This window comes from Empidonax traillii, unplaced genomic scaffold (assembly GCF_003031625.1).
Source record: "Empidonax traillii isolate 1590-97213 ecotype Southwest subspecies unplaced genomic scaffold, ASM303162v1 scaffold214:size757588, whole genome shotgun sequence".
NCBI lineage: Eukaryota > Metazoa > Chordata > Aves > Passeriformes > Tyrannidae > Empidonax > Empidonax traillii.
Genome location: NW_020955407.1, coordinates 360,275 through 378,096, shown reverse-complemented (window position 1 = coordinate 378,096; position 17,822 = coordinate 360,275). Strand labels below are relative to the sequence as shown.

The following is a 17,822-nucleotide window of genomic DNA, read 5'->3' as shown; positions in this document are numbered from 1 at the left end:
TTTTTTTTTTTTTTTTTTTTTTTTTTTTTTTTTTTTTTTTTTTTTTTTTTATGTCTTCTATCCCCATAAAAATTTATAAAACTGTAGTGAAAGGTATGTATTAAACTGTAAGTGGTTGGATCAGGTACAGGAATCAAGCATCTGCACTGCAGAATCATGAATAAGTAGACACTCAAAAGGAACTTTTGAGATTGCCTAGTTCCCCCTACTCTGCTTACAGCAGGATCTGTTATAACAGGCTGCTCAGAACCTTATCCAGTTGTGTTTTTGATATATCCAAGGATGGATACTTCTATCCAGGCAACCTATTCCAGAGTTACCTTTGCAGTAAAAAAGATTCACCTTACATTTAAATGGAATTGCCATTATTTCAGTTTGTTCCTTTGACTGGGGTCCACTGTGTACTGAGACGAGTCTGGCTCTGTCTTCTTTACTTGCTGGTGTGACGTTGAATGGTATAATGTACAGTTGCTTGAGAGGGGCACACAGCTGGGTTCATTTCTTGGAAAAAGTGGGATAATTTTCTCCTTATTTTTGTGTATAGACTGAGGTAGGCCCTCCACAGCCCTAGTTTGTTGACCAGGAGATCTCTCTAATCTAAATGGCCTGCACGCTTTGCTTGACAACCAAGTCCATTACTTCTTCACTTGATTTTTGTTGGCTAACCTGTTGCCAAAGATAATTTTGCCTCTTTTGCTCAAGTCAATACCATATCTTCTTAGCCTCATTCCTGAGAGGACCATGGTCCTGAAAGATGAAACCCTTTTTTCAATACCAGCTATGTAACTAGTTGCTGACCAATAGTTGTTAACCAATAGTTGTTGACTCATTTATCCATATCCTCTCAAGCAGTTTCTCTCATTGACAGGATTGTGGAGAAAACCATTGGGATCCTCATGCCCTTTTTATCAAGCCCCTGGAGACATGCCTTTGGTGTGTTCCAGGTCTGCACTGGCCATATCACTGGTACCTACATGGAAGAGCAGCAAGACATGATAGTCCCAGGACTGGAAAAGTCTTGATAGCCTCACCACAACATCCTAAATCAAAGCCCTTGGAAAACAGCAATCCTTCTTAAGCAGCAGGTAGTATTGGCAGATGGAAGCCTTCATCCTCAGCATGGACTCCACAAGTATTGTCACTTGTTGCTTCTTTGTAATGTTGCTTTGAGTGCCTCAGGCTCAGCTGGTTTGGACACTTTTTTGGCATAATTCCCAGTTCCTCATATTTGGCATAATTCCCAGTTCCAGGACAGTGGGTGAACTTGTTTTGCATATTCATTAAAGATATGATAATATTCATAAATTCTTTCCAAGTTTTGGTTCTTGGTTTCACCTCAGTGGGATTTCAGATGAAATTCTCTTACATATTCTTTTTTGTGTTATCCCACTAGAGGAGGTCTTGTAATTCCTGAATAAAAAATATATTAATTGGCATTTCCTCAACTAGAACAGCCATCTGAAAAAATAAGAGAGAAAATATAGGTGGAATGTAAAGAATTACTTCATTCCCCCTGTTTTTTCCCCTTTTTTCCCCCATTTGACTGGAAGAGAGATTCAGTAGCAGACATTAAGTAACTTTTCCTGATTTGGTTAAGTTATCATGGACAGAAAAGAAACATCTGAATTTTTCCTATGGGATTTCTTTCTGTATTGGTGACATCTCCTCTTGTCAGGATATTACTCAGCAGATGATGACAAGAAATTTTAAGAGCAAATTATCCAGTTTTGTATATGGAACAGTAGTGAGATAAATAAAATTTTATGTTTGCTTTTTGCAAAAAAACATCGTAGTTATTTCAGTGAAGTAGTGCTTATCTTAAAAGATAAGGAGAAGATTCATGATACACAGATACTGTAAGTAATAAGTAACTGGAAAAATTAAAATTCAAACCATAGACTAGAGATAAAAGAACACAAGCATTCGTCAGATCATAAGAGGTCACAAAATGAACAAGGGGATTTTTTTATGTTTGAGGACATTGAGCGAAGCTGGATGTTTTACAAACTTCTGTGACCAATTGCAGGTGCAAGCTCTTTATCCAGGTGCTGACCCCACTGGATTAGGGCATCATATTGTGGTAGAACTTAATCCTCCAGTAAGATTGCAAATAGATTAAACCTACAATAATTAATACTAAAGATTTTAAGAGCTGACTACCTGGTGCTAATTCTTAACTTTTTAAATCCTGCCACTAAAATAGTATGCTTGCATACAATGGTAAATATTTTACAGTATTACTTGATTGAATAACAATATCTTAGCAATGTAGCTGTTCAGATGTGTTACTTTTGATGTAAGATACTAATTGTGATTTGTGATGAAAACTGCAAGTGTGGAAACTTAAATGCGTTTTGATAATTTTATGTCTCAGGATATGGCAAATGCTTCTCAGCAACAAATGAAGAAGCATAGTATCCTCTTGTGCTGAGAGCTTCTACGGAAAATAATGAGACTAATGGAACAAGGAATCAAATCATTGGAAAATGAAGATTTGAGAGGGGCTCTACCCACGCTTGCTACAAGTGCACTGATGGCTAAAAAGGCCAATGCAAGATAGACAAGTCCGGTTGCAGAAGGCACAGCAGAAAGACTCCCCAGGTGATATCGACGAAGACTCGATTCTTTCTGCGTTGTCTTTTCTCCTCAAAAGTGATCCTGCGTGTGTTCTCAAAAGCAGCAGCAGCGTTATAGATGGTGTGTCTCTAGGCCTCGTGATTGGAGGCCAGGGTAGACCGATGGTGGTGATCAATATGGCCAAGGCTGAGGGACTGAGGGATTGTTTCGGGAAGAAGGAATCAAATATTAGATAATTATATGCACATTCATTAGTGACCAGAACACAGGTACCTGTTTTGTGTGCTAAAATTGCTTGAGCAGCAAGATATCGGTTGGTTAGAGCATGGTGCTAAAAACACCAAGGTTATAGGTTTAATCCCCATACAGACCATTCACTTCAGAGTTGGACTCAATTATCTTTGAGGATCCTTTACAACTCGGAATATCCCGAGACTCATGTCACAAGCCGTTGGATCTTAAAGCTAAGAAAGAAGATCTGACATTGTTCAGTTTTCTATTTCAGAAGAAATCGGTTAGTCTACATTAATTTATGGTGAAGCTTTTGCTTTGAATAATCTATTTTGCCTATAAACAGAAATATTTTTTTCTATACAAATGAACCTGAAAAAGAGTACTGGATTGAAATATGAGGAATACGATGTCTGACTAGAACAACTAGAATCAATCTGGGTGGAAACACAGCTCATTGAGACATTCAGGGAATTGCTGGCTGGTGTTAAAGCTGAACTGAGACAAACATAAGAAGGCATTTATGTAATATATCAAATCTTTGCCTTAGCATACAAAAATAATAAATTATTAAAAATGTTACTAGAGAACTGTAAATAGGCTTCAAAAAGTGATACAGAAACCTATTTCTAGCTGTTTTTAAAGTCTTGGTAGCATGTCTCAAGTAAGCAAATACATTTATAATTACTGCCTCAGAAAGCTTCTGGTTAACCACAAGTTCTGGTTGGGTATATGTGCAAGTGTATCCCTGCAAAGGGCTTGAATAGCCCTTACACTGGGCTACTAAATGACAGATAAAAAAAGTATGAAGGCAGAATTTGAAGTAATATGGGAGAGTAATGAAGAAATAATCAAGGGCTATCATGATAATTTTGAGAGGAAATTTAGTCAAGAGTTTTAATTATAATCAAACCCACGTCTGATGTAATCTTGCATTTTCACAATTCCATAAGAGTCCTGCAGAAATCAATTTATATTATTACTCACTGAATAAATGAAATGTTTTCCCAGTGCTTTCAGAGTCATTTTTTTTGCAAAAGGATCAACTTTTAGAAATAATCTTGAAAATTACTTTTTAGGGACAATATCTCAGTATATTTCAGGGTTTTAAATTATGCAAATAAAATAAATTATACAAATTATATAATACAGCCATATTACATTTTTAATATAGGGGTTTTTTATTTTTTTTCTCTGAAAGAGGTTAGCTAAGATACATAAAATAAGAACAACTGACTCTTATGACAGGTAACTCAGTGCCAAGTAGTACAGCACCTGCTAAATTGTCATGGGGGTCCTTCAGCTACTTCTTTTCCATTGTCATAAGAGAAACAGGATAAGAGTTAAAGGATAATGAATAAATAAGTGAATAAAAAATATTGCAAGATGTGGTCACTGGGCAGGATCACCTTCCATTAGATAAGATTGCTCCCAAGGATGGGACATCCATAGCTTCTCTGTGCAACATCTTTCAGTGACTCATCACATTCACAGGAAAGAATTTCTTCCTAATATTTAATCTAAGTCTACCTGCTTTCATTTAAAGGCCATTCCCTCTTGTCCTATCACTACATGCCCTTGTAAAAACTCCCTTTACATCTGTCTTGTAAGCCTTTAGGTACTGTAAGGCTCTCAGCCTGTCTTCACAGGAGAGGTGCTCCAGCCCTCTGGTCCTCTTTTTGACCTACTCTGGACTCACTACAACAGGTCCATGCCCTTCATATATTAAAAAATATTATTTAGAGATTCAAAGGAAATGTGTTGCAGTGTTGGTCTTGAAAGCCCATGGAATCTTTTTGCTCAGTCTAGCTGAGTAAAATAAATTCAGAAAAATAGAAGTAAATTCTGTATTATATGCAAGAAATCATCATGGCTGTTTTCAGAAAAAGCATTTAGAAGAAATGGACTTCAAGAGGTAAATTTCAGACTCATTTCAGTTTTTCAGCAATTCCATGGCTTAACTCTAAGAATAATTTTCAACATTTGAGGGTACATGCTGTGCATGTATGGAGTAAAACAATATTACTAGACTGGCTGGCAATTTACTTTGTAGCAATATCAGTGGTAAAATAAATGTATTGTATGTAAACATATATAATAATGTACATCTCCTAAAACCTCCAGAGTATGCAATTAATATAATTTGTATACATCTAAAAGTAAATATTATGTAGTACAAGGTAACCAGGCTGGATGAATTGTGCTATATTTTCCTTAAACCTCAAATTACTTTGTCTACATCTACACTGCCAATCAGCAATAGCAACAAATCTCTGAAAATTGTTGTCACTGAAGCCCTAACATGCACACTACCTGGGTTCAGAGGGTTTTACTTTAAAACGGTTTTATCTAAACACAAAAACTAAAAATCAGTGATAAGAACCGGTTATATCCATTACAAGTGGAGTCTGTTTTCTTGTTTGGTTTCATTCAAGAGAAATTCCATTTGCATCATCCAAGCCTGTAGAATGCAAACCGTATGTAATAGGTGGGTAAAGTTGGGAGATTTGATTCAAAAGTGTTCTTGTAGTACGAATTAAAACGGTAATGTAAACATACCCTAAAAGACTCTTTAAAATAATTTAAAGTTTTATTTTTGTTCTTTTACACCCTTAATTTACAAGATGGAAAGATGTAGAAATAACCAGTTTAAAAGAAGAATTCACCTCACTAGACTGTGACAAAGAAGGAAGAATTAAAAAAGAAAGTGTACAGGAAAAAAATTAGTTCCCAGAGGAATGTGGTAAGAGGAAGCAGTTAAGATACTATCCACCACTTATGAATGAAATTCAGAACTACGAGCAAAAACTTCCTCTGTGAGGGAAACAAGCTAGATTTGCATTTGTTCTAAATTAGTGAGCTAAACCAGAAAATTATTGAACAGTTTGCTCAGTGTTAGAAAAGCCATTTCAAAAGCCTGCCAAGGTAATCTGAGCAGCTGCATTTCCAGAATTTCTCTGCTGATTACACCTTTTCAGGAAGAAACATCACCTGCAGCCTGAGACCTTTGAAAATTTATGTCTAATTAAACCAATTTTCTATGCTAAAATGTGAGATACAGTTGTGTGACTTAGTGATTAGTGATTAGCGTTCATGTGGAAAGTATTACTTTTGAGAAATATTCCAGAATATTTTATTTTGATAGAAAACCCTGTTTTTCATCAATCAGCATACTAGGCACCTTGACATGTTTTTATCACGGTGTAGGTTTTGCAATATTAAAATAATCTACCACTTGACAGCTACATGTGAACCTCTCATAGAACCTTTAAGTTATTCCATGCCTTTAGCCTTCCCCCAGACTTTAAATAGGACACCTTTCAAAGCCTATGTGGTGCATGACCAGCTTTAGATACTTTTCATCAGTTAAGGAGAATTAAGGAGCTTGAAACTTTAAGAAATAAACTTCCAGCTGGTGGCATAGCTTTTTTGTAACAAAATAGAGCCAGTGCTGAGTGGATAGTCCCAGTGAAACTATAGGTACATGTAACAAGGAGAGAATCTAATCTGACTGGCTACCAACACCGAACTCCTCAATGTCTTTCTAGTTTATAAGCATTAACTGCACAAACAGACTATGAAAATTCTGGATAATTGGATTCTACAAAGTATATTTCTTAATAAATCAATTATTACATTGTCCACTGAAGAATCAGGTTAAATATATTGGATTTTTTTTAAAAATAATTTTATTTTCTTTTTGGAGGAACAGATTTTATCTCATCTGGTAAAAACATTGGTTTATGACATGGTCTGGCAAAACCCTTTTTACATAAATGTTGTGCAGTAAAAGAGTGAAAGAGGGAAATACAGAGGCAGACAACAGAACAAAGTTCCTCACATATTTTGGCTGAGTATATGGCATATGGTATAGCGGATTTGGGTACACAAACAGAGAGAGTGTTTTCAGCATTGAGAAAAAATAATCATTCAACACAATGGTTTAGAAATTTCAGTAAACAGTGATGTATACAGTGAAATCTGCAAATAACAACAGCTTATTAAGGATTTAATAAAGCTAGATGAATCAGAAAGAGTAATAGCTATAAGGCAACACTTGTTAATTGTTGTTGATAAATAATGCTTTAAATTACTTAAACTCATATATATATGAGTTTATATATACACAGATATTAAGAAAGTATGCTTTTTCTTGCTATGAAAATCTGTCCTCACTAGTGAGATTAGAACAGTATGATGGACTTGAGAAAGGTCTTATAGTGAGATTCCTTAGAATTTGATTTTTACACTAAGAAATTTTAAATCATGTGAAATATATAATTTGTGAAGAAAAAAATATGGTAGCACCCTCCAAGATGTATAGTTCTTCCAGGTGTTCTTTCCATACACATGCAACTCTAGGCATGTATTCATAAAAAGTTGCATGTCAAATCTCATGTACAGCACTATCTGTAATGCTCCTTCTTGCATGCCTTTAAAATCACTTTATCATGGTGAAAGGATGCCAGAAGCTTGGCTTTCCACTCATAGTTTTTCAGTCAGAATCCCTGGAACAGAATTTTAAAATCTGAAGGAGGACAGATTGCAGCACCTTAAAGTAACTAAAAGAAATGGAATAACAATTCTTTCTCTGGGTTGTTTTCCATGCCAAGCATCAAGTAGTTTTCCTATGCCTGAATGTAGTTCTAAGTAGAGGTTAGCAGCTAGAGAGCCCTACTACTATTCTTTGGATGACAAACATAAGCAGATAAGTTGTCAGATCTATGTATTTAATGTGAATTATTTCACATTTTATTATACAAAGAGGAAGAAGAGGATGTTCTTTATTCCTGCAGAACTTACTTTGTTGTGGAAGAGACATCTTAGTGTAATCTATAATTGATAGTGGAAGTAACATTTACATTTTCTCTAAAAAAGCAAACAATTTGACTCAGGTGCAAAACTATTTCATACACTTTAAGTAAAAGAAAAAAAAACAACCTCCCATTATATGGAGAAAATTATTTTGTTTTACCAATGCAGAATTTGTTTTCAGAGGCTGCAAGTCTTGCAAGACTGTGTGAAGTGAAATGTATGTAGCATAAACGAATCTCTGACTGAAGCTTCAGGGGGAATTTTTCATATAGCATATATTTATCCCATACAGTAACAAAGGCTTGGGTATTCTCATGATCTGAGAAATAATATTCTTCTTGTTTCTTATGGAAACCTTCTGAAGTTAATGGGAGCATTACTAGAAGCAGGCATTTGCAAATACAACCATCCAGCCCTATGCTTATAAATACATTTTCCCTTAAATATATACTCCAAAGTAAATGTTTCTGTAAAACTCAAAGGATAGTTATCAAGAATATTTTGTTTATATTTTTAATTTATTTTACTACTGAAATGCTAGCATCTGTCTGGTTTAGTTCACTCTGTAAACAAAGCTTCATTTGCCTAGCTTATCTAAGCCAATCCTTTGGAATTAGAAAAATATCTTGCTGTACAGTCATTTTGATATTTTCCCTCTTACTACCACCTGTGTTCTTTTCTTTAGAATACAAAGTTTTCAGTAGAAAAGTTTCTATTTTGAACCAGTCTTGCACTGCAAATGGGCAACTCCATGTCTAAATACTATGGTTTCTGAAAAAGTCAACACAAGATTACAATCAAAATATCATGAGACAAGTAGGAGAAAGGTTTTGATAGATCTAATAGGGTTCTTAAAAGAATAGTCAGCTGCTTTCAGGGTGCTCAGATAGCAAACTCCCTGCTGATGACAGTACATCAACTAGCACAGGTGGTAATAAGGTATCAACTAATTATATTACCAGGGAATGATTTTCAAAATACTTACTTTTGTTTGATGTTTGATTATCAGTTTATTATAACAGCACTCAGTAGTGCCTCTAAAATTAAGCATCAGGTGATTTTCCCTTTATGAAGTTCTTGGAGAAGAGTTGATAAGGGAATTTGGTTACAGTGGAAACTTAGTATCCTTGAGTAAGACCTCTTATTTCATAAAAAAGAGAACACAGATGGAGCTCATTTTCATAAATGGGAATATTTAGTGGGAAACAGATAAAGAGATAAGCAAACCTGGGATTAGAGTTATTATAGATCCTAGATTTTTTTTCCCCCTTTAATATTATACTTGTGAAGGAGATAATCTCGGAATACTATTCTGGATTTATTCTCCACCCCCATCCCCACACCCCTTTTGGTTTTGTTTGTTTGGGGGTTTTGTTGTTGTTTTTGGTTTGGTTTGGGCGTTTTGTCTTTGTTTTCATTTGTTTGCTTGTTTGGTTTGGGGTTTTTTTCCATTTAAAAAGGAAAAAATATTTTCTTGGTAAGGAGTAATACATATCAATTGTCTGCCACTACACAAAGAGCTGACTCTGGAATCAGAATATACATGGCTGATGGAGCTCTGAAGTCAATAAAATTTTTTCTGTCAACTGCAGTGAGAGCAGAACAAGGCCAGGACTACTGTTCTGAAACTATTGAAAATATATGTCACATCTTCTTACATTTAGAGTTAAAGATATCTGTTATATGGATGACAGAAAATAGTTTCCTTACCAAAACTCACCCATGTAATGACTCAGATTAATTACATGAATTTTATATAAAAATGTGTACTAAAAGTAAAATGCAGGAGCTGCAAAATCATACATACTCAAAACTTAGGAAATGCCAGAATTGATTGATCATTCATTAGATTTATCTCTTCTCCAGCTAAATACCATAAAAGAGTCTTTACCCACCATCACTTCACTCAATGTATAAGCAAGCATGAGGAAACTGGTCTGTTCTAGAGGGGCAGTAAAGGGAAATATGCTTGTTTCTGTTCACTTGTATAAAATAAAGAAGGAAACCAGAAAGGAAGAGTCAGTTTTATGGTTTCATTTAAATATTGCCCTCAAGAAATGAAAATAAATCATACTTTAGCTGAAGTTGGATTAGCAAGTATCTTTTTAAAGGTAGAAATCAATTCTTCCTTTTCATTCTTTCTGAATTTTTAGCTTTAAGGTGTAATTTTCAAAATTTTTCAAGTCAGCACTGCAACTGAAGCCAATAGGAGTTGTGCTTCAAATTAAAAAGTAAATATTTGAAAGATAAATAGCTTCTTTGATGACAAATATCACCAAAATATGTAATGAGGAAATGAGAAATTCTTTTCTCAGAACACAGTGTAGATGAGACTTAAAAATTTATATCCAGAATCACCTGGCTTTAGAGAGAAGGAAGTATTGCAATAAAAATTGGGTATGAAATTAATCTAAGAGCTCCTTTTCAGTAATTGTTCTGATGCTCAGATTTATCCATCAGTACATGGATTAGATTCTCATCCTTTTACTGAAAAATAAATTTAATCTTAATTCTTGTGTACTGTGTGGCAAGGACATATATGTGGGCAGTTTTCAAAGAGCAACTTATGACCTATAAATTTCACCATTTAACCTATTTCAGAATAATTTCCTTGTGGTCCCATTCCTTTCCAAGACCTTCTACTCTATAAATCTGCTAAATACATACAATTTAGTGTATCTACTTCTCTCCAGCTAAATACTCTTTTGTAGAATTCTCTTCCTTATGAGTCAATGAATTTTCTGTAGTCCCAAGTCTCTGTAATACTACTGCCAGTCTTTTAATGCTTTCAAAGGCGCAAACTCTTCCTGTCCCACCTCAAACATAATGAAAAATCAAATTTAGGGTTATGCTTTCCACAAATAGGCCACAGCTCTTCATTCTTTTCCTAATGTTGTTAAGTTCTTCACTTCTTTCCCTGCTGTCACTGATTTTCTCTGTCCAGACTCCTCACTGTGGGCAGGACTTACAACACACCATCTGGGACCACCTTCCTGATCTTTACTACATTGATTTGCCATCTGTTCACAAGCCTCATTGGAAAGCCAATCTTTCAATTCCTCTTAATCTCCATTTCCTCCACTTTGTCACAGTTCTATTTGATTCTGTAGAGTATTTCAAATTCAGTTTATGAAAAAGACAGAAGAAGACTTTCACTGCTGTAGTATTTCCTGACATTGTTGGTTGAAGCTATAAATTTTCACATATGTCAGCATCTTCTTTCAAAAAAAATCAAATTAAAGCATTTTAAAATGTCATAAATTAAAAAAAAATAAATTGAAATATGATACTTGTTTGACAAATTCAACTTTCAATTAGATGATTAGAGCATAAGACATAATAACCCAAACAGCGTATAATGCTATAGATCAACATTAAGGACATTTTCCTAAGCCTGTGAATCAATAGTTAATTTTGTGCATTCCAATGTTTTTGACTCAACTGGACTTATTAGAGCATAAAGGAGTAAACTCAATGACTGTTTTCAGTCTTTGTACTGCTATATCCACTAGCTCTATAGTACAAAGTGGAGGAAAGAAATATTTCAATAGATCCTCTAAAAAAACTTGTATTAAAGGACTATGAAGACATTGTTCCTTTTCAAAAAGTTAAATATAAGTGGATGATGAAATATTTCAAGGATGCAAGTCAAATCTTCAGAGCAGCACAGCGAGTTGTATTAGCAGAAATACTTTGTGGAAGTACTGCTGCAGTTGCTAGTTTTTTTAGATGAAGTCCATCAGCCGTATAGCTCTTTTCTGTAATTGGCAATCTGAAACTCATTTGTCCAACAGCACATTCACGGCTTCATCACATGGATTCTTTCAATGAAGCCAATGCATAAGTTTAAGTCACATACGAGTCAGTTTGAATTTATGTGACCTGGGAACCATTAAGGGCCTATCATTTGTTACGTTCTCTGTATGCCATTCCTGGTATGTAGTCTGACCTTCAGTTAAACTGAGTGCTGTTTCAGCTAGGAGGAATATCCTCATGAAGCTCAGTTACTTCATATCTTGAGTGTCTCTGGATGTTTTAAAATAAATTACAGATTTGGAGATCATTCTTTTTCTTTTCTCTATTTAGCAGAAAGTACAGAAGATTCTGTTGAACATGGAAATTACTGTGGATGACCAATTTAGGAAATTATTGTAGGTTAGTCCAAAGACCTAATTTATTTTTGAGTAAAAAAATGTTAACAATTAGCTACTTCTTTTACTTTAATTCTCAATGTGACAGTTCCTTAGAATTAATTTTGTTTTCAAAACTTATTCAATGAGCTAACCTACTTGTGGGTTACATTCTTCAAACATGACCCATGGAATAGACCTCCTGTCTGTCAACTCTGAATATTTTGTCTGTTAAACAAAATTAATAATAGTTTCTTTCTGTCCTTCAGATAAGTCTTCCCTACCACTTAAAGTATAAGTTCCTAAAATACCTGAATTACTGAATTTTTCCTAGTTATTAGTCCTCCTTTTTCTGCCAATTTGAAAACAGAAGACAAACAAAAAAAATACTTCTTCTTTCAGTTTAAATCAACAGTATTGTCTAATATTGTATTTGAGAGTTCATTTCCATAACATTAAATTTTGTTGAAAGGGAAATAACTATGTTTTAAATCAAGCAGTGATAGAGAGTTAACCATAAGGAGGACATGGGATTGCAATAGAAGCACTATTATACAACTATAACTTTACTTACAGTTTATATTTTTTATTTAACTATGTGGTAAGTACAGAGAAATAATAGCTTCCAGAAACAAAGCTCTAAAGAAAACATCTACTGCAATTTTCCGCCTGGATATCCACATACACTAAAGTGACAGGATTTGCTTTATGTTTTCATATACAGAACAGCACAAAGAAAAACTGAAGTCAGTCTTATTGTGAAGCTACTGTTACTGTTTGGTTTTTTTTTTTTTTTTTAATCTAAGTATCCTAAAATAATGTTTTACGTAATATACTATATGTATAATCTGATCTCATAAAAAATTATTATAGACAACACCTCTTTGTGTGTTGTCTCTCAATAATACTTTGAATTAATAACTAACTTTTTTAAGAATTTGAAAATTACTCTGTGTAAAATCTGCTTACCATAAGTACAGCCAGAGGACAATATTAATTTTTTTTCATTACTCTTTACTACCTTTTTTTAGTAAAATATGTTGCTGTTCATAACTTTCAGGTTTATTTTATTTTTCTTCATATATTGAATGCAGGAAGCTTTCACTCCTTTTCCTCAGTTACTGATGACTGCACCTCTTTATGTTGCAGTGATATTATTACAGCCATTCAAACATTCTCATACTTGTATCATTCTATTATTTTCATCTATCTGATTGAACAATTGAAATATTTCTACATGCAAGCAAAATGGAAAGTTTGTATTTTTTTACATATTCTTTCTTACTACAGTGAAAATCAAATCACTTAGGTCTTAATGCAAAGGTTTTCATAGCTTACAAAAAAAATTAATTCATGAAGTGCAACTCGTATCAGCCTAACTTTCAATCTCCATTTGCGGTATTTTAAGTCTTTTGTAGTCAGGCTACAAAACAAAATGACAATTCTGGTTGAGCAAACTGATGACTAAGAATATATAGGACAGGCATCTGTGCTAATAGTACTAAAAGTTTTATCAGCTTTTACTTTTTGCTGGCCCGCGTGACCTAAGAAAGGATCTATTCCAATTAGTCCCTTATGTCTCAGAGTAGTTACAGGAGGTAAAATTACATCTTCTTCCATAATGCTTCTATAGAAAAGCACTTTATAGTTGGTTGCATATTGTTTAAGTTGATGTTTTTGTAAGCTGATTTTGCTGGTTTTTAAAAATCATCTGTTAATTCTATTTTTGCTTGTCACTACGTAACACTCTATTTCCTTAACACCATATGTGGCTTTATTTGGGAACTGAATAAAGAATAGATGTTTCAAATTTTATTTGAGGAACTCAGACACGGTCTTTTTCGAGTACTCAGTTATAAGCAATTGCCCTTACACTCTAGCATAGTCTTGGAGTGCTCTGCTGCTAGAATCTTGAGGATACAATGGCTATAGGCCTGCTTCTCTCTATAGTTGGCTAGACAAAACAATTTGGCTGCTGCTGCTTACTATGTCTTACATTAGCATTTGGAATACTTTTTGAGTGGGAATTTTATAGTACTGAGAACCTTTATTAAAGAGAAAACTTAAAATTCTGAATAAGCTACATAGAAAGAATGACTAATTCCTTATGGTATAATGTTAGAAGCTTTGGTTGCATTAGGATGAAGGGAACCACATCTCTGGTGGGACTGGTCAATATAAACCTCTTATATAAATATTCTGCAGACAGATTTTACAAAATAGACCTTTTAAAGCATCAGGACCTGCATCACAAAGCCAGCTTTTGTGATTTCCCGCTATGAAGTTCAACCAACCTCATTTTGTAGAATTCTGTTCTGTAGTAGGTCTGTCCATTACAGAGTTAATTTTCTTCATAGCAGCATATGTGGTGCTACATTTTGGATTTGTGACCAAAACATTATTGATAAGACAGCAACATTTTAGTCATTGCTGACCAGGACCTTTTTTTTTTTTTTTGCCCACTCTGCCCCCTTAGTAAGTAGGCTGGAGATGCACAAGAAGCTAGGAGGGAAACGCAAACAGGACAGCTGACCCAAACTGACCAAAGAGATATTCCATGATATGTAACATCATACTCAGTAATGAGAATTGACGGGAGGTGGAATTCGGGAAAGTTGCCATTTTTTGAAAACTGGCTGGGTATCAGTGTACACATGGAAGGTGGTGAGTGATTGCCTTTGAATGACTTGATTTTTTAGTCTTTCTTCCTTTCTTTCTTCTTCCCCTCTCCTTTGTTTATTAAAGAATCTCAACCCACAAGTTTTCTCAAATTTACTCTTCCTATTCTCTTCACTATCCTATAGAGAGAATAGTGAGTCAGTGGCTGTGGGGTGGTTAGCTGGCAGCTGGGGTCAACCCATCATGAGTGTAATTTTTTTATGCCTATTCTTTCTGATGCATTGTTAAAATAACATGGTTATCCAATTTTAAGGCTTTATATTATACAACATTGCCAACAGCAAAGAGTAAGAATATATACCTCAAGTGTAATTCTGACAATACTAATTGTCTCACTTTGACCTAGCAAAATGCACCAAAGATATCTGAGCTGCTGGACTGCTGCTGCACCTTTATTAGCATAAGGGTGGCTGATTAGTTATTCCTGAGCCACCAGAGGGTCTAATGTGATTGACATTGACTTGTGCTGGTATTAAATAACTCAGTAGAATATAACACCTGGGTGACTGGAACTCTTGGGTGCAGTAGAAAATCAGAGCCTCCTTAAGCTGATGAAGTTGTGTGTACTTCACCTATCCTGATCTTCTAAGAGGGAAGATTTAGATTGGATATTAGAAAAAATATCTTCACCAAAAGGGTTGGCAAGCACTGGAACAGGCTGCCTAGGGAAGTGGTTGAGTCACCTTCCCTGTAAGTATTTAAATAACATGTAGATGTGGCATTCAGGGACATGGCTGAGTGGTGAACTTGGCAGAATTAGGTTTGCAGTTAGAGTTGATGATCTCAAAGGCCTTTTTCAATGTAAACTATTCTATGATTCATCCCACAGTCCAGTTACTTAATGCCACCAACTGCCTAGAGAGCCAAAGTCAAGTCTGTGAAGTATATGTTGCAATTAGAGTACATATTGAAATTCTTTCTCACATTCAGATCTTTGGTCCTTGACTTGTACTATAGGCTACTATAATATGTCTTTGGAAGGTAATGGTATTTGATGGAGAAATTATTAAACTCCTGAGATCTCCATCTGTTTTTAAATCTTCCTTGATTATTTTCAGTTGCTCCCTAACCTCTAGTTTTTTACCTTTCAGAGGAGGAGGAAGAGACCCTTTAAACATTAAAAATTCATTTTCTAGGGGATTGCTAATTCAATATCTGTTCTTTTACAGTTGCGCTGGCTGAAGAAGAAAAACAAGAAATGGTTCTTCTTCCATTTTTTTGAATATATGTTAATTCTTTAATTCTCTTTGCATCCATCACTGTGTAATCTTGGTGTATAAAACAGGATAATTAGATGTAGAAAAAAATTCAGTACTCTTTGATACTGAATACAATAAAAAGGATACAGAATATGGAAAAATATAGTAGCATATAAACTGAATAATCCCTTAGCAAGTTTTTATATCCCTTTCTGGATACAACTTAAAATATTATACACATGAAACCTATTTCAGAAATTTATATAATAAATTTTAGTTTAAGTAAATATACCACAAAGACGAATACAAAAGGAGAAATATTGAATAGCAATGCATTATTATTGCCACAGCAAAATAATGTTAACAATTCCCTATTTATTGCCAACAATACTCTGATACTAACTTTTCAATTTATCGAACCCATTCTATACTGGTTGTTTTTAGCAAAAAATTATATTGCTCTCAAAAATGCCAAAGAACAGTCTTCTAATGAAAAAAACATACTGAAGATTTTTTGTCTGTGCATTAGCCAACATCAAAATGAACACTTTTGTATAAATGGTTACTGTAATGTTGACAACATAGAGGAACAATGTTGGAAAAGCCACTGAAGTCCAAAAAGGATCAAAAGCAGAGTCTACAATGACATCTTGCTATTAAGTTTCTACAGTATTTATTTTTTGTGGATACTAACTGAATTCACCTATGTTAACTCCTTTTAATGTCACACTTTCTCTGAAACACTGAGTTTGTATGGACCTCACTGATTTGCTGTGTAACATACAATTTCAAACAAAGTAGCATAGGTTTGTGACAAAGAAGATGAGAAATATACAGGAAGTGCAGGGGAAAAAAGGGTGAAAGGCATATGAAGAAAAATCTAAAACAGTGTTAAAAGTTGCAGTGAGCTACCATTCTTTATCAAGTTAGCTTTTGCCCAAATGATTAAATCTTACTGGATCAATATTGCAACTCATTTGATGAGGCCTAGTGGGTATTCTTGGGGGAATAATATGTTTACTTCATAAAAAATCCATAACGTTGTTCACTTCTCATATATTATTTTTTGGGAAGAATGTATATATATATAACTCTACTTTATATACATTTGTATATACAACTCTACTTTATCACTCTCATTTATAGCATCAGCTGCAGTTAGGAATAACACCTGCAATGTTGACATATACAGTGGAACCTCATGGAGAATAGGAGACCACGTGCCTTGCAAGCACAAAATTTATTTCTGGAATGCTCTTTAACCTAAGGTGGCAGTATGTGTCCAGTATGAGAGCTTGAAACATTAATTGCAGTCTACTGGTAGAAAAATTCCCATTACAATTCCATCTAAAGACAATAACAAAAGTGTCAAGCTCTGTGTTCTCCATATCAAGCATTTGATTTCGTCCAAGGTGTTTATCACTTCTTGAAACTTTAAAAAAACCCACACTATTATCCAATACATTGTGTTCTAACTGTGAAAAGAAGAAACAACTCTGGAAATCAGAGCAGAGGATTTGAGAAAATTCTTTTGAAGTGCATAACTTTGGTTCAAATTTAGGAAACAATGATAGCTGGAGGCTATCAACAGACTTGTCAGAAAGAAGTACAATTTCTTTATGTATGTATTAAAAAAAAAGAAGCAAGCAAACAAACAAAAAAGGTAAACAAAAAAACCCAAACAAAATAAAACCCCAGAAGCCTACACACCCCTCACACACTTCAGGGCCTCTGGGATGGGATTCAGCTGGAATTACAGACACCTTCCACAGTAATGCAGCAGTCAGTGGTACCTCCAGGATTGTTCCATTCACCCAAAGAGGAGATCTAAAAGATAGGGATCTGAATCGTGGATTGTGCTGGCACTAGCAAGGATTCTAGAATCTTTGGTTGGTGCTTAGATGTTTAGCTTATACCATATTGTAGTAGTGGGTTGACCCTGGCCAGATACCAGGTACCCATTAAAGCCACTCTCTCACATTCCCTCTGCAAATGGACAGAGGAGAGAGAAAAAAAACAGCTAAGGATTCATGAGCTGAAATAACAACTGGGAGAGGTCACTTATTGATTACCCTCATGCGCAAAACAGACTCCTGCTACCAAAACCCAGCCACAGAAACTCACTACGCATATACAGAAACCTACATTTAAACATCTTAATATTAATCTGAATTCTACATTTATCAGTTTA

At 34.6% G+C, this 17,822-nt stretch overlaps 1 protein-coding gene across 1 annotated transcript in view; it reads right to left on the bottom strand.

Annotated features, from left to right (window-relative positions):
• The window catches only part of LOC114059280 (protein eyes shut homolog), a gene marked incomplete at its 3' end in the record, with an annotated part of 607,760 nt that overhangs the window by 348,990 nt on the left and 240,948 nt on the right, over positions 1-17,822 (bottom strand). The window lies entirely within an intron of this gene.